The sequence below is a fragment of the Notamacropus eugenii genome, chromosome 1 (assembly GCF_028372415.1).
Source record: "Notamacropus eugenii isolate mMacEug1 chromosome 1, mMacEug1.pri_v2, whole genome shotgun sequence".
Taxonomy (NCBI): domain Eukaryota; kingdom Metazoa; phylum Chordata; class Mammalia; order Diprotodontia; family Macropodidae; genus Notamacropus; species Notamacropus eugenii.
In genome coordinates this window covers 380,962,669-380,981,495 of record NC_092872.1, presented here as the reverse complement: position 1 = coordinate 380,981,495, position 18,827 = coordinate 380,962,669, and the positions used below count along the sequence as shown (strand labels likewise).

At 39.1% G+C, this 18,827-nt stretch overlaps 1 long non-coding RNA gene across 2 annotated transcripts in view; it reads right to left on the bottom strand.

The window, feature by feature from the left end:
• The window catches only part of LOC140526008 (uncharacterized), a 143,455-nt gene extending 126,573 nt beyond the window's left edge, over positions 1–16,882 (bottom strand). For both annotated transcript variants that reach the window (XR_011974201.1, XR_011974203.1), the window contains exon 1: positions 16,673–16,882. This is a non-coding gene — a long non-coding RNA (uncharacterized lncRNA). The remainder of the gene's footprint in view (positions 1–16,672) is intronic.
• Positions 16,883–18,827: the final 1,945 nt, after the last annotated feature.

Below are 18,827 nucleotides of genomic sequence, written 5' to 3'. Positions count from 1 at the left end.
TACAACACCCGTTCCTATTAAAAACGCTGAAGAACATAGGAATAAAGTGAACTTTCCACAAAATAATAAAGAGTATCTATCTAAACCTTCAGTAAACATTTCAAGCAATGGAGATAAGACAGATGCATTTCCAATAAGATCAGAAGTGAAACAAGGATGTCCATTATCACCACTATTATTCAATATGGTACTAGAAATGTTAGCTATAGCAATAAGAGAAGATAAAGAAATTGAAGGAATTAGAATAGGCAAAGAAAACACGTTATCACTCTTTACACATGATATGATAATATACTTGGAGAATCCCAAAGAATCAAGTAAAAAACTACTTCAAATAATAAACAACTTTGGCAAAGTTGCAGGTTACAAAATAAACCTGCACATATCTTCTGTATTCCTATATATTATTAACAAAGTCCAACAGCCATAGTTCGAAAGAGAAATCCCTTTTAAAGCTAGGATAGACACCATGAAATATTAGGGAGTTTACCTGTCAAAACAAACCCAAGGACTATATCAACAGAATTACAAGACACTTTTCACAGAAATATAGTCAGACCTACGTAGGCTGAGCCAATATAATAAAAATGACAATTCTACTTTAATTTATTTATTTAGTGCCATACCAATTAAACTATCAGACAATTATTTTCTAGAGCTGGATAAAATAATATCAAAATTCATCTGGAAGAACAAAAGGTCCAGAATATCAACAGGACTAATGAAAAGAAATGCTAGGGAAGATGGCCTAGTGCTACCGCATCTCAAATTGTATTATAAAGCAGCAATTATCAAAACCTCTTGGTACTGGCTAAAAAACAGAAGGGTAGACAAGTGGAATATACTAGGCACTCAAGACACAGTAGGCAAGGAATATAGAAATCTACTGTTTGATATACCCAAGAACCCCAGCTTCTGGGATAAGAACTCATTGTTCAACAAAAACTCCTGGGAGAACTGGATAACAGCATGGTGGAAATTAGGCCTGACACTGTACACAAGAATAAAGTCCAAAAGGATCCATGATACAGGTATAAAGATTGAAATTATGGACAAATTGGAGGAGCAAAGAATAGTGTATTTATCAGATTTAGGGAGTAGGGAAGAATTTTTGACTAAAGAAGAGATAGAAAGTATTATGAAGGGTAAGATGGATAATTTTGATTACATTAAACTGAAAAGCTTGCACAATCAAACCCAATGCAACTAAAATTTGGAGGAATGCAGTATATTGGGGAAGAATTTTTATAGCTAATCTCTGGGATAAAGGCCTCATTTCTAGAATATATAGAGAAATGAGTTAAATGTACAATACAAGTCATTTCCCAATTGATAAATGGTCAAAGGATATGAACAGGCAATTTTCAGAGAAAGAAATTAAAGATATCTATAATAATATGAAAAAAATGCTCTAAATCACTTTAGAGTAGAGAGATGCAAATCCAAGCAACTCTGAAATGCAAATCTAAACAACATCACACCTATCAGATTGGCAAACATGATGGAACAGAAGATGATAAATGTTGCAGAGGATGTGGGAGTGTTGGAACACTAACATTGTTGGTGGAGCTGTGAGCTCATCCAATCATTCTGGACAGCAGTTTGAAACTATGCCCAAAGGGCTACAAAAATGTGCAAACCTTTGACCCAGCAATATCGCTTCTAGGCCTGTATCCCCAAGAGATCATAAAAATGGGAAAGGGTCCCACATGTACAAAAAGTATTTATAGTAGCACTCTTTGTAGTGGCTAAAAACTGGAAATCAAGGAGATGCCCATCAATTGGGGAATGGCTGAATAATTTATGGTATATGAATGTAATGGAATACTATTGTGCTATAAGAAATGATTAACAAGAAGACTTCACAGAGGCCTGGAAAGACTTATATGATCTGATGCTGAGAGAAAGGAGCAGAACCAGGAGAATTTTGTGCATAGCAACGACCACAGTGTGTGAGAGTCTTTTTCTGGTAGACTTGGGAACTTCATAGCAATGCAAGGACTTAAAAAAAATTCCCAGTGATCTTCTAAGGGAAAATGCCATCCACATCCAGAGAAAGAACTATGAAAGTCAATTGAAGAATGTAGCAGATCATTTTTTTGTGTGTGTATTATGTTTTGCTTTGTTATATGATTTCTCCCATTCATTTTAGTTCTTTTACACAGCATGAATAGAGTGAAAATGTTTTTAATAAGAATATATGTGGAGGGGCGGAGCCAAGATGGCAAAGTAGAAAGACGCACATACACATAGCTCCGAACCCACAAACCACAGAACGGCAGAGGGGACTAACCCAGGGCGAATTCTGCACCCAGAGACCACAGAATATTGGAGCGAGGGAGATTTCTGTTCCGGAGAGACCTGCAAACCTCTCGCGGGGGGTCCTTCGCGCCGGAGACTGGGCACCAGGGCGGGAATAGGAGAGCAACCCTGCCGCGGCAGTGACACCGTGGGAAAGAGATCCGAGACGGCTGCGGGACGGAGTCTCCAGCGGCCACGCGGGTCCCCCCACCCACAGAGGGACCTGCAAACCTCTCACAAAAGGTCCGTCGCGCTGCAGACACGGTGCCCAGCCCGGACCTGCGGCGGCGACGGTGGCCACGGCTCCGAGAGACACAGTTCTGAGAGGCATCCGGAGGCAGGATCTTCAGCAGCTGCACAGGCCCCCCACCAACAGGTGACTGATGGGGTAGGTGAGAGAGTCTCTTTGGCGGGTTGAGAGGGGAGTGAGGTGCCCCCATGGCTCGGCCCCCCCCCGGGAGGTGGGGGCTGAGAGGCGGCTGCAGATGGGGGCTCCCCAAACCGGCGGGAGCCTGGATCCTTTGTGGAAGGTCTGTGCATAAACCTCCTGAGGGAATTGAGCCAGAGAGGCGGCCCTGCCTCTGACTTCAGCACCTGAACTTAATTCTCACACTGAATAGCAGCCCTGCCCCCGCCAAAAATCCTAAGGTGGGAAGCAGCATCTGAATCTCAGTCCCCAAATGCTGGCTGGGAGGACCAGGAGGCGAGGTGGGTGTGAGGAGAATATTCAGAGGTCAGGCCACTAGGTGGAGACAATGCCAAGAAAAGGGAAAAGAAATAAAACTATTGAAGGGTACTTTATTGGAGAAAAAAAACTTCCTCCCTTCCTTTCTGATGGGGAGGAACAATGCTTGCCATCAGGCAAAGACACAGAAATCGAGGATTCTGTGTCCCAGCCCACCCAATGGGCTCAGGCCATGGAAGAGCTCAAGAGGAATTTTGAAAATCAAGTTAGAGTGGTAGAGGAAAGACTGGGAGGGGAAATGAGAGGGATGAGGGAGAAGCATGAAAAACAGATCAGCTCCCTGCTAAAGGAGAACCAAAAAAATCTTGAAGAAATTGGCACTTTGAGAACTAGCCTAACTCAGCTGGCAAGGGAGGTGCAAGGGGCCAATGAGGAGAAGAATGCTTTCAAAAGCAGAATTAACCAAATGGAAAAGGAGATTCAAAAGCTTACTGAAGAAAATAGATCTCTCAAATCTGGAATGGTACAGATGGAAGCTTTGGACTTTTCGAGAAAGAAAGATATCTCAGAACATACTGCGCAGATTCAAAAAATGGAAGATAATATGAAATATCTTATTGGAAAAACAACTGACCTGGAAAATAGAATCAGGAGAGACAATGTAAAAATTCTGGGACTACCTGAAAACCATGATCAAAAGAAGAGCCTAGACATCATCTTCCATGAAATTATCAAGGAAAACTGCCCTGAGATTCTAGAACCAGAAGGCAAAATAAATATTCAAGGAATCCGCAGAACACCGATGAAAGAGATCCAAAAAGAGAAACTCCTAGGAACATTGTGGCCAAATTCCAGAATTCCCAGGTGAAGGAGAAAATATTGCAAGCAGCTAGAAAGAAACAATTCAAGTATTGTGGAAATACAATCAGGATAGTACAAGATCTGGCACCTTCTACATTGAGGGATAGAAGGGAATGGAATAGGATATTCCAGAAGTCAAAAGAACTAGGACTGAAGCCAAAAATCACCTACCCAGCAAAACTGAGTATAATACTTCAGGAGAAAAAATGGTCTTTCAATGAAATAGAAGACTTTCAAATTTTCCTGATGAAAAGACCAGAGCTGGAAAGAAAATTTGACTTTCTAACACAAGAATGAAGAGAACCATGAAAAGGCGAACAGCAAAGAGAAATCATAAGGGACTTACTAAAGTTGAACTGTTTACATTCCTACATGGAAAGACAATATTTGTAACTCTTGAAACATTTCAGTATCTGAGCACTGGGTGGGAGTACACACACACACATGCACACACGCACACATACATAGAGACAGAGTGCACAGAGTGAACTGAAGAGGATGGGATCATATACTAAAAAAAAAAAAAAAATGAAATCAAGCAGTGAGAGAGAAATATTGGGAGGAGAAAGGGAGAAGTTATATGGGGCAAATAATCTCTCATAAAAGAGGCAAGCAAAAGACTTATTAGTGGTGGGATAAAGAGGGGAGGCAAGAGAAAAACATGAGATCTACTCTCATCACATTCCACTAAAGGAAAGAATATAATGCACACTCATTCTGATAGGAAAACCTATCTCATAATACGGGAGAGTGGGGGACAGGGGCACAAGCAGTTTGGGGGGGAGGATGGAGGGGAGGGCATGGGGAAGAGAATGCAATACGAGGTCGACACTCATGGGGAGGGAAAGGACCATAAGAAAATAGAAGTAATGGGGGACAGGACAGGATGGAGGGAAATATAGTTAGTCTTATACAACACAACTAGTATGCAAATCATTTGCAAAACTAAACAGATATGGCCTATGTTGAACTGCCTGTCTTCCAAGGGGAAGGGGTAGAGAGGGAGGGAGCTAAAGAAGTTGGAACTCAAAGTGTTAGGACCAAATGTAATGTTCTTACCACTGGGTAACAAGAAATACAGGTTAAGGGGTCAAGAAAGCTATCCGGCCCTACAGGACAAAAGAGAAGACGGAGACAAGGGCAGGGAGGGAGGATAGAGGAGAGAGCAGATAGGTCATAGGGGCAATTAGAAAACTTGGGTCTGGGGGGGGGAGGGGGAAAAAAGGGGAGAAAATTTGTAACCCAAAATTGTGTGGAAATAAATGTGAAAAGTTTAATAATAATAAAAAAAGAATATATGTGTAAATCCTACAGAGAATTGTATGCCATCTCAGGGAGGGAGGGGGTAGGTGTATGTGAGGTAGGGGAAAAAATCTAAGTTATATGGTAGTGATTGTAGAACAGTAAAAATAAATAAAATTAATATTAAAAAAAAGATCAGAAAAGGAAAATTCCTAGGAATATTGTAACCCAATTCCAGAACTCCCATGCCACAGAGAAAATATTGCAAGTATCTGGAAAGAAACAATTTGAGTATTGTGAAATGATAATCAGGATAACACAGGCTTTAGCTCTACAGAACTGAAGGGCTTGGAATATGATATTCCAGAGGTCAGGGGAGCTAGGATTAAAATCAAGTATCACCTGCCTAGAAAAACTGAGTGTAATACTTCAGGGGAAAAATGGATTTTCAATGAAATAGAGGACTTTTAAGTATTCTTGGTGAAAAGAGTAGAGCTGAATACAAAGTTTGACTTTCAAATACAAGAATCAAGAGGAGCTTGAAAAGATAAACAGTAAAGAAAAATCATAAGGGACTTATTAAAGTTGAGCTGTGTACATTCCTACATGGAAAGATATTTGTCAGTCATGAGACCATTTTAATATTAGGGTATTTGGAGGAAGATAGATAGATAGATAGATAGATAGATAGATAGATAGATAGATAGATAGACAGACAGACAGACAGACAGACAGACAGACAGACAGACAGACAGACAGACAGACAGATAGATAGATAGATAGATAGATAGATAGATAGATAGATAGATAGATAGATAGATAGATGGATGGATGGATGGCAGGCACAGGGTGAGTTGAATATGGAGGGATGATATGAAAAAATAAAATTAAATGGTGAAAGAGGAATATATTGGGAGAAAGAGAAAGGGAGAGATAGAATAGGTGAATTAGCTAAAAAAAAAAAAAGAGGCAAGTAAAAGGTTTCACAATGGAGGGGAAGAGGAGGAGGGTGAGAGGGAATGAGTGATTCTTACTCTCATCGAATTTGGCTTAAGAAGGGATTAATATATACACTCAGTTGGGTATCTTTCCCTACAGAAAAATAAGGAGTAGGAGGAAAGGGGTGGGTGGGTGGGGATATGATAAAAGGGAGGACAGATCAGGGGAGGGATAATCAGAAGAAAACACTTTAGAAAAGGGATAGGGTCAAAGGAGAAAATAGAATAAGTGGGGGGATAGAATGGAGGGAATATAGTTTATCTTTCACAATATGACTATTATGGAAGTGTTTTGCATAACTACACATGCATAACCTATGTTTAATTGCATGGCTTCTCAATGAGGATGGCTGGGGAGGGAAGAAGAGAGGAGAATTTGGTACCCAAACTAAATGTTAAAAATTGTTTTTACTTGCAAGTGGGAATTGAGACAAATGGGCAATGGGATATAGAAATCTATTTTGCCCTACAAGAAAGTGAAGGGGAAGGGCATAAGGGAGGGAATAATAGAAGAGAGGGCAAATTGGGGGAAGGGGTAATCAGAATGCATGTCATCTCAAGGTGGGGGGGCAAGGGAGAAATGGGAAGAAAATTTGGAATTCAAAATTTTGAGAAAATAAATGTTGAAAACTAAAACTTAATTAAAAAATCAAAAGGAAGACCTGGACAACATCTTTCAAGAAATCATTAAAGAAAACTGCCTTTATATACTAGAACTGAGTACAATATTTCAAAGGAATAAATGGTCATTTCATGACATAGAAGACTTTCAAGCATTCATGATGAAAAGACCAGAACTATATAGAAAATTCATAAACAAAAGTCAGGAATATCAAGGGAATTCATGAAAAAAAATATAAAAGAAGGTGGTCTAGAATCATCATACTTCAAACTACATTATAGAGCAGTAATTTTCAAAACTAGCTGATATTGGCTAAGAAATAGTGTGGTGAATCAATGGAATAGGTTAGGTATATAAGACACAGTAGTCAATGATCATAGTAACCTAGTGTTTGATAAACTCAAAGACCATAGCTTTTGGAATAAGATCTCACCATTTGACAAAAACTTCTGGGAAAACAATAAGGCAAAAACTCAGTATAGAACAACATCTTATACCATATACAGTAAGGTATACACCTTACACCATAAGGTCAAAATGGGTACATGATTTAGACATAAAGGCTGACACATACACAAAGTAGAAGACCCAGGAATAGTCTATCTGCAAGATCTATGGGGAAGGGATGAATCCATAACCCAACAGGAGATAGAGAGCATTATAAAATTCAAAATAGATCATTTTAACTATAATAAATAACAAAAAACTTTTTCATGAGCAAAACCAATTCAACTAAGATTAGAAGGAAAGCCGAAATCTGGGGAAAAATCTTTAAAACAAATGTCACTAATAAAAGGCCTCATTTCTGAAATATATAGAAAAGTGAGTCAAATTTACAAGAACACAAGCCATTCCTCAATTGACAAATAGTCAAAGGATATAAACAGGTAGTTTTCAAATGAAGAAATCAAAACTATCTATGAACATATGAAGGAGTACTCTTATTTTACTTTTGATTAGAGAAAGGCAAATTAAAACCACTAGGAGGGACCACCTCATATCTATCACATTGACTAATATGACAAAATAAAGGAAAATGATAAATGTTGGAAAGTATGTGAGAAAAATGGGACACTAATGCACTGTTGGTAGAGGAGAGTTGTGACCTGATCCAACCATTCTGGAGAGCAATTTGGAACTATAGCCAAAGGGTAACTAAATTGTGTGTATTCTTTGATCTAGCAATACTACTAATATGTCTGTGCCCCAAAGAGATCACACAAAAGTGAAAAGTATGTGCATGCTCAAAAATATGTATAGCAGTCCTTTTCATAGTGGCAAAATACAGGAAACTGAGGGAATGACTATCAGCTGGAGAATGGCCAAACAAACAGTAGCATAGGGATGTAATGAAATACTATTGTGCAATAAGAGATGATGAACAGGCAGATTTCAGAAAAACCAGGGAAGACTTCTACAAACTAGCTTGAGTATGGTACTAGGGAGAGGAGGAGCACTAGGACCCTCCTCTTCACAAAGGATTCAGAAGTCAAGTAACTGACTAGGAAAATACCCAAAAAAGGGGGAAAGTAAGACCATAGAAGCTTACTTTCTTGGTGAACAGGTGTTTCTTCCATCCTTTCAGATGAGGAAGAACAAGGCATACTGTCAGAGGAAATCAAGGCCTTTGCTTCCAATACCTCCAAAATAAATGTGAAATGGTCTCAGGCCATAGAAGAGCTTGAAAAACGTGTCAGCAGTCTGCTGAAGGAGAACCAAAAAAATGCTGAGGAGATGACACCTTTAAAAAGAGGCTAACTCAGTTGGAAAAAGAGGTCCAAAAAGCCAATGAGGAGAAGAAGGCTTTAAAAAGCAGAATTAGCCAAATGGAAAAGAAGGTTCAAAAGCTCACTGAACAAAATTCTTCTTTAAAAGAGAGAATCAAGTTCAGGAAATCTAATGATGATGAGATAAAATAAGAAGTTAGAAAACAAAACCAAAAGTTAGAAAAAATAGAAGATAATGTGAAACATCTCATTGGAAAAACTACTGACCTGGAAAATAGATCCAGGAGAGACAATTTAAAAATTATGGGACTACCTGAAAGCCATGATCAAAAAAAGAGCCTAGACATCCTCTTCCATGAAATTATCAAGGAAAACTGCCCTGATATTCTAGAACCAGAAGGCAAAATAAATATTGAAAGAATCCACTGGTCAACTCCTGAAAGAGACTCGAAAAGAGAAACTCCTAAGAATATTGTGGCCAAATTTCAGAGTTCCAGGGTCAAGGAGAAAATATTGCAAGCAGAGAGAAACAAACAATTAGAGTATTATCAAAATATAATCAGGATAACACAAGATCTGGCAGCTTCTACATTAAAGGATCGAAAGGCTTTGGAATAGGTTATTTCGGAAGTCAAAGGAGCTGGGATTAAAACCAAGAATCACCTACTCAGCAAAACTGAGTGCAATACTTCAAGGGAATAAATGGTCATTCCATGATATAGAGGACTTTCAAGCATTCAGAACTATATAGAAAATTTAACTTTCAAACACAAAAATCAAGAGAAGCATGAAAAAGTAAACAAGAAAGAGAAATCATAAAAAATTTTCTAAAGCTGAACTGTTTACATTCCTACATGGAAAGAAAATATTTGTAACTCTTGAGACTTTTCTCAGTATTTGGGTAGATGGAGGGATTACACACACACACATGCACACACACATATTGGCAGAGGGTACAGGTTGAGTTGAATCAGAAGAGATAATATCCATAAAAAAATTAAGGGGTGAGGAGGAAAATACTGGAAAGAGAAAGGGAGAAATGGAATAGGGCAGGTTATAACTCATAAAAGACATAAGAAAAATCTTGTTCAATGGAGGGGAAAAGGGAGAAGGTAAGAGGGGAAAAGTGAAGCTTACTCTCTTCACATATGGCTTAAGGAGGGAATAACATGCTCACTCAATTTGGTATGAAAGTCTGTCTTAAACTACAGGAAAGTAGGGGAGGAAGGGACAAGTGGGGTGAGGGAGATGATAGAATGGAGGGCAAATGGGAGAAGGGAGTAACTAGAAGTAAACACTTTTGGGAAGGGACAAGGTCAAATGAGAGAATTAAAAAGGGGGTCAGGGTAGAATGGAGGGAAATAGTCTTACACAACATGACTATTATGGAAGTCTTTTGCAAAATGATACATATATAGCCTGTATTGAATTGCTTGCATTCTCCATACCCATACTCAGGATGGGTAGGGAGGGAGGGAGGGAGAGAAGTTGGAATTCAAAGTATTAGAAATGAATTTTGAGAATTAGTATTGCATATAACTGGGAAACAAGAAACACAGGTAATGGGGTATAGAAATTTATCTTGCCCTACAAGAAAAGAGAGAAGATGGCGATAAGGATAGGGTGGGGTGTGATAGAAGAGAAGGTACACTGAAGGAAGGGGTAATCAGAATGCAAGGTATTATGGGGTGGGAGAAAGGGAGAGATGGGGAGAAAAATTGGAACTCAAAATTCTATGGAAATGAATGTCTAAATCTAAAAATAAATAAATACAATAAAATAAAAAAGACAAAAAAAGATACAAAAACTGATAAAAAGTGAAACAAGCAGAACCAGAATAACACTATATACACATTGTGTGATGATCAACTATGAATGACTGTTTTCTACTCAGCAACACAGTTATTCAAGAGAAGTACAAAGGACTCATCATGGAAAATGCTATCCACATTCAGATAAAGGATTGATGGATACTGAATGCAGATCAAAGCATACTTTTTTGTTTACTTTATTTTTGTTATTTTTTCTTTTGATCTGTTTCTTATTTACCAGTACGATTAATATGGAAACATGTTTTACATAACTGCACATATTTAAATTATATCAAATTGCCTATCATTTTCAGAAGAGGGAGGGCAGGGAGAGAAGGAGAAAAATGTGGAACTCAAAAGCTTGTAAAAATGAATGCTAAAAATTGTCTTGACACATAATTGTGGAAAAATGAAATAATATTTTTTAAAAGAGAGAGAATGTGGTTCATCACCTGCTATTTCTAAGCTATGAGTCATAAAATAGATGGTGGGATGAATAGAGTGTTGAGCCTGAAGTCAAGAAGACTGAATTTCCTGAGTTCAAATCCTGACTCACATACTTACTAACTGGAAAAGTTAACCCTGTTTGCTGCAGTTCCTTATCTGTAAAATGTACTGGAGAAAGAAATGTCAAACCTCCCTAACATCTTTGCCAAGGAAACTCAAAATGGAGTCACAAAGTGTCAGCCATGACTGAAATGACTAGACAACAATAACGGGACAAAAACCAAATGGTCCTTTTTCTCTAGCACTTGACATTTGAATGAGTAGATACAATATATACACCAATGAACACTAATGAAAGAAGGAGCACAGAAAACGGGGCTCTAGGAATATTAAAGAATAAAGAAAACCTTTTTTACCTGAAATCCTTGGGCAATGCCACCAAAAAAAAAAAAAAGGAAACAAACTAAATTGAGCTTTAAAGGATGATGAAGATTCTGATGTATGGATGAGTAGGTGGATTAGTGCCTTGATCATTTGACTTTTACTTAGGAAGACTTGAATTTGATTCCTGTCTTACACACTTACTAGTTATGGGGCCTGAATAAATGATTTAAGTTCTTTGGGTCACAGTTTCCTTATCTTGTAAAATGAGGTAGCTATATTCAATGGACTCTGTGATCCTTTTCAGTCTGGTAAATATTTAATGACTGTATCTCTAGAGGATAGGCAGGGAGAAATTGGCATCCAACACTTTATAGTTTTATCTGTGTTGTTAACATTTTCTTTATCACTTTTTTTAAACTCAAGATAATCAACAAAACAAAAATGCAGAGCTGATTTGTAGTTTGCCAACATCTAAGGTATATATCTCTCACTGAAAATTTAATAGTTGTCTCTGGTGAGTCACTACAAGTTGGCTCCAGCATAGCCGTGCCTACGATCTATACTGAAGGTATGGGGGTACAGTGTACAGAAATGTAAGACAGGATGTTGTGTGTCAAGATCAGAGAAGAGCTAATCATCCAGTATGGATTGAATTTAAAAGTATTGGATGCACTATTTTTTCCAGAGATCCAGTTATTAGAAATTTACCAGAAATTTACCAACATACTACAGATCATAGTGTCATAGATTTAAAACAGAAAGGGACCATAGCAGATATGGTATGCAGGAAGAGAAATGATAAGAAATAACAGTGGAAAGGTCAAGTGGAGTCACATTTTGGAGGGTTTCAAGTGCTGGGCTAAAGTGTTTGTGTTTTGTCCTGGAGTCAGTAGGAAGGCCCTGAAGGGTTTTTGAGAAGCAGAATGATAAAATCAGACTTCTACTTTAGGAAAATCCCTTTGATGGCTGTGTGAAATATAGATTGCAGAGAGAAGGAGGCCAATTAGAAGGCACAGTAACCCAAGTGAATTGTGATGAGGACTTGAGCTAGAATGCTTATGTGAGTGGAGAGAAGACAGAAAGAAAAAATATGTCATGGAGGTAGAATGTTCAGAATGTGGTACCTGAGAAACAGAAGGACTACTTTAGAATGTGTGTGATGTTTCAAGTCTATATGACTAAACATATGATGATGACATCAACTGAAATATGTAAGAACAGAAAAAGGGAAGGTTGAGGGAAGAAAATGATGTTTTATTTTAAATGTGTTGAAAGTTAAGTGTTTGAGGAAATGCCAGGGTGAGGAAAGAATAGTTTATGCATAAAGGATACCATAATATCTTCATAGGCAGAAAAGAAAGAATTAGTACAGAAAAAGAAAGAGATGAAATATGAGACAGAAGGAATACCAGATAAGCATGCTTCTGAGGAGATAGGATCAAAGGCATGAAAAGAAAGGTTAGCCTTGGCAAGTAGAAGTGTTACTTCAGCCTTTAAGACTGGAAAAATTGGGAACTCTTTCATTTAAAAACAGTGGAGTGAGAATATAGTGTATCAGGTTCTAGAGGAGGCCAATTTGCCACGGACATCCCAGTAAAGCACTAAAAATGTACCAGAAAAAAAATAGAAAAATGAAAAACCCAAAGAGAATCAACTCTAAATTCTTTTATGCAGTCTAGAATTGCAAACACACACACGTGCGTGCACACACACACACACACACACACACAGATTTCAGAGTCCTTTAACAGGATGGATTAAAGATAAACTGGGAGAGGTAGAAAACAAAATTCAAATCACCTCAGCCCCACAGAAAGAGATTGGCCAGAAGAACATACAAGCAGCCCTCATTTGACCTAGCAAATAGCCTATGCCTAACTCAGAATTCATGCAGCCTGAGCCTGAATTGTGGTAGCAGATGAGTCAAGAGAATCACTGATGAAGGCAGGGTTCAATTTTAGACACTTACCTTGGGATCAAGCAGGGCCTACCCATACTATTCAGGCATATGGGAACAGAGTTCAGCCTAAGCACAAACCTTTGTTAAGAAAGTAAGGAAAATAGAAGAAAAAAAGAGACTGAAACAAAGGAAAAATGACTGATAAAAAATAGAGCTTTTAGGTATGGCAAAAGAAGGTTGAAGCAATTTCAAATCAGACAAGGACCTTAGAACGTAGGACATACACTGTCAAAGCTGTCAGAAACCTTTGAAAGCAAGGGTGACTACATATAGTACTAGAAAAGCTACAAAATGTTTCCTTCACTTTCTGAAGTAAATAGAGCAGGAGTATGATGTCCATTTTATAGATGAGAGAACAGGCTCACAGAGATAAATGAATTTGCCCTAGTTTATCAGCTAATAAGCTTTAGAAACAGGACTTGATCCCAGATCTTTTCCTAAAATATAAGACCAGTGTGCATTCTTACCACAACTTACCACTGATTCTAAAATTCTTTGCATCTGGCTTTAAAATCCATTTTCTTGACAGAGGAGCCACTGTACACAATGAGCTACATAATCTCAGAGCTAGAAGGAGTCATTGGAGATATGGTTCAATACTCTCATCCTACAGATAAGGAAATTTAAAATGACCTACCCACAATCGCACATCTAGTAGGTGACAGAAGCAAGACTCAAACCGTGCCATCAAGTCCAATATTCTTTCTATTACACCATGATCATTTGCTTTTTTATTTCAAAATTCTAACTTACATGTTTAGTTTTTCTGTCAAAAGGTAGATGCTGACAGACATTTTTTTTATTGTTTGGTAGTTGAGAAAAGAAATTTGCACAGGTGTAATTAACTTGAGAAAAATAACCTCACATCCAGTCTGGTCCCCAACTCAAACACTCACTGATATGCTGACAAAGGTTGGGGTCCTCTACCAGGTGATGATTACTGATTGGCAATGGTGGCATTCTGAATGAACCATCCAGTTTTGGAAGTGCCATCTTGCCACTCTTTCTGCCTAATTGCTTTCTGGCACTAGAGCCCCAAGTTGTCCCTGCAGCTCATTAGAGTACAGAATGACAAGTCACTCACTTTCTCTTGGTTTCCATGTAGTGATGACAAATGCTCCAGGCTTCTGAGGCACCTCTCTGAATGGCCCGGAGGCTATAATAGTGTCTTCAGCACCATGGAGAGCAGGGAGAGCACACCAGGGAGAGCTACTAAATCAAACAGTTTATACTCAGAAAAGGCAAGAGAGAGAACTTACTCCACCTCAGCCCAGGGGGACAGCCTCACACCAGGGGAAGAAGATGCATTAGAAAGGAAGCCACTGCAGGGTAGAAAGCAAAATTCTTTCAAGTGGCTAATGGGCTGGCTAACAGCTGTCAAGTTAACTGTTTGTTATAGACCTACAGTATAAAGTTAGTACAGGCAGAGCAGGAATAGGTCAGTAACAACTTTGACCATCACTTTCCAGGCCAAACAACTGCCTCTTACATGTGCCTTTTGAGACTGTGTGACCCTCAGGGACAAATTTCAGAGTGCCCCAAGAGTTCTGTAATCCTTAGCATGCAATTGCTTCTTTGTTCATGCAGAGAGAAAACTGGGTACAATTTTAAGGACAGTGAAGTCAATCTTTACTGTTTTAGCCTCATTTCTCTCCTCCCTGGCTTTGAGTTCAGGGTCAGATGCTTATTCACTAGTTTCATGACCATCACCAAAGCTTGTCTGAGCTTCATAGTCTTCATTTGTAAAATGTGATAAAAATAATTAGAGCTTAATTCATAAAGTGGTTAGGGACAGGTAATAGATGTCAAATGCCTTGGTAAGGGGCTCAGTGCTTTTATGTTGCTCTCTCCTTAGAAATAATGAGTATCCTTTGCTTTGGTGCCCAAAGATCTACCCCACTAGAACCTAAGCCCTGTTCTTTTCTACATGAGTGCTTATCTAATTTGATAAGCTAACCCAAGCAAAGGTATCAAAAATTGATAATGATTTTCCCTTCATCATTTCTAGAAAGCATATTTTCATTTTAACAAAAGTCTTCTATATTCTAGTTCAAAGGAGGGACTAATGTGGGAATCTTAGGCTCCAAAGAAGGCTAATCTTTAGAGATAACATTTTGGGCAAAAGATCGCATTTATACCAAGTATACTCTGAGAACCACTTAACCTAAGTGTATGATGTATCTATGAGAGTTATAATACATGTATTATAGTATGAGTATACATGGTATATATATAGCATATACATTATACATTCACATATTTTAGGTATAAATGTGTGTGGTATAAATACACATGCATATACATGTATGCACATATCTATCCATGTATTGCGTACATATATACATTTCTATATAGGCATGTAGGGAGAAATATATGGTTGTTTATAAGTATAGGTTAGAATCATTATCTTGCTATTTATGCCCTGGGAGACCTTAAAAAAGTCAAAAATCTTTCTGTGACTATATTTCACATATAGTATATGGATTGGATTATATCTTAAGTTTTTTTTTTTATCTCTATAACATTATAGACTGAAATTTATATAGTTTTAAGGAATTCTGAAGTTAAGGTTTGCCAGTTTCCTCTCCCTAAGTTGTTCCAACATGCTTGAGACTGTTTGACTTAGAGACCCCTGGCCTATATGGGCACAACTCAGAACAGATTTTATATCTTTCCCTAGAATTTTTCAGATTTTAAGAGGAGCTCACAAGATGATACCAGAACTGCTAGCTCCTTCCACTGTGCTTTATTCTTCATAAAGAAAATAAAACTCTTCCCAGGATTCCTCCTGGTTTCTCCAGGTTCATCTGCATTACTGTACTGGTTGCCTTAGGTAACACATTCATCCACAAAAAAAAAAAAAAAAAAAAAAAAAAAAAAAAAAAAAAACTTTTCTCTAATGACTCATTGTGGCAGAGAAATGACCCTGGGTTCTCAAAGTTTAGGGCAGCTATACAAGCTCTGGTAGTTTCTATTATATTGTGAAGACTTCAAGTACCATCCCAGCAACAGGCTATGTCTGCTGCCTAAGGATCAGTCTAGCTAAGTACAGAGAAGTCATCAGCAGTAGGCCAGCTACTAGATTTGGCCAGAATAACACAGGAAAAATGCAGAACAGCCCTCAGACATTGACATAGACTAGAGAAGCTTATCTGATATTAAGCAATTTTCAGAATATGAAAACAGAAAAGACCTAGAAATTGCTTCAGCCAGAAAGCACTTAGCCTTCTTTCCAAGCATACACATAATATGAGGGACAACACTGGTTTAGAAGATAAACTCATTTACTTTAAAAAAAAAAAAACCTATGCAAGAGGATGGTGAAAATTATGAGCACTATGATATCATTCATGAAACATTTTTAATAATAAACTTTTATTTATTTTCCATCAATGAAAGTGAGACTGCCACAATAGTTTCCTATGTTCTGACCTTAGGGGGCGGAGCCAAGATGGTCGAGTAGAAAGGCACACATCTATTAGCTCTCCCCCTACAGCCCATAAAAATACCTGTAAAGAAAGACTCTCAACAAAGCAGAAGCCACAGAACAACAAAGTGGAGGAGATTTCCAGCCCAGGGTGACCTGAAAGACCAATGGGAAACTCTGTCACACAGGATGTGGAAGGGAGCCTACCTGAGTATCAGGGCTCTGGGAGGAGGATGAGAGCAGGCCTCGGGGGTGGAATCTTCAGCCTCAGTAGCAGTGGTTGGCAGATCTCTCAACCCACAAGCACCAAAGGTCAGTGACAGGGTTTTTTCAACTGACCAAGAATGGAGAAGGGCCTTCTCATAGCTCTGCCCTCATGCAGAGGCTGCAGAGGCCACATCCAGCAGGCAGCAGCAGCTTCCACAGCACCTCGCATCCATTGTTGGATCATAAAACCCCTGGGGGCACTAAGCAGCTGATTCTTACCTCAGCCCTGTGTAGAGGTCCTGCCCCTACTTAATGTTCCTTGGGGATTTGAGCAGCTGATCTTTATCTCACACTGAATGGTGGCCCTGTCCATGCAGCTTATCTGAATCTCAGCCCCCACTGCTGGCTTGGCAGAACTGGAGGCTAAGTGGTTGTGAAGAGGAAACTCTATTACTCACATTCTGGGCACAAAAATTTCTGCTCTAAAAAAGTGTACATGCTTGATTGTACCACCTTGGAGGAACTGAGATCTTACAGACCCCCAGAGAATATCCTACTCTTGACAAAGGACCCAAAAGTCAAGTGACTGGTTGGGAAAATGCCCAAAACAGGGGGGAAAAATAAGAATATAGAAGGTTACTTTCTTGGTGAACAGATTATCTTCTCCCATCTTTTCAGATGAGGAAGAACAACGCTTACCATCAGGGAAAGACATAAAAGTCAAGGCTTCTGTATCCCTAACATCAAAAATAAACATTCAATGGTCTCAGGCCATGGAAGAGCTCAAAAAGGATTTTGAAAATCAAGTAAGATAAGTGGAAGAAAAATTGAGAAGAAAAATCAGAGTGATGCAAGAAAATCATGAAAAGTGGGTAAACACCTTGCTAAAGGAGACCCAAAAAAATGCTGAAGAAAATAACACCTTTAGGGGGGAGGAGCCAAGATGGCGGAGTAGAAAGATATACATACTTTAGCTCCTAACCCACAGCCCATAAAATACCTGTAAAGAAGAACTCCCCACAAATTCTGGAGCAGCAGAAGCCACAGAACAACAGAGTGGGGGAAATTTATGTTCCAGAGAGACCTGAAAAACTGACACGAAAGGTCTGTTGCACCCCGGACCCAGAGCAGAGCCTAGCCCTGCCTTGGCTGCATGGCACTGAGGGGAGCAGATCAGAGCAGGCTTCAGGGACAGAATCTCCAGCAGCTGACAGGTACCTCCACCCACAGGTGCCAAAGCTCAGTGACAGGGTCTTTTTGGCTGGCCGAGAGGCGAGCAGGGTGTCCCCATAACTCAGACCCCATTGGGAGGCAGCAGTGGAGGCAGCAATGGATAGGGGCTCCCAAAGCAGGGAGGAGCTCGAATTCATTGTTGAAGGTCTCCACGTAAACCCCCTGAGGGAACTGAACCCCACGTGTCAGCCCTGCCCCTACCTGAGCAACTGAACTTAATCTGACACTGAATAGCAGACCTGCCCCACCAAAGCTCTAAGGCTGGGAAGCAGCATTTGAATCTCAGACCCCAAGCACTGGCTGGGCAGATCTGGAGGCAAGGTGGGTGTGGAAAGGAAACTCAGAAGTCAAGTGATGCAAGAAAAGCATGAAAAGCAGGTCAACACCTTGCTAAAGGAGACCCAAAAAAATGCTGAAGAAAAAATAACACCTTGAAAAATAGGCTACCTCAATTGGCAAAAGAGGTTCAAAAAGCCAATGAGGAGAAGAAGGCTTTCAAAAGCAGAATCAGCCAAATGGAAAAGGAGGTTCAAAAGCTCACTGAAGAAAATAGCTCTTTCAAAATTAGAATGGAACAGATAGAGGCTAATGACTTTATGAGAAACCAAGAAATCACAAAACAAAACCAAAAGAATGAAAAAGTGGAAGATAATGTGAAATATCTCATTGGAAAAACAACTGACCTGGAAAATAGATCCAGGAGAGACAATTTAAAAATTATGGGACTACCTGAAAGCCATGATCAAAAAAAGAGCCTAGACATCATCTTTCATGAAATTATCAAGGAAAACTGCCCTGAGATTCTAGAACCAGAGGGCAAAATAAGTATTCAAGAAATCCACCGATCACCACCTGAAAGAGATTCAAAAAGAGAAACTCCTAGGAACATTGTGGCCAATTCCCAGAGTTCCCAGGTCAAGGA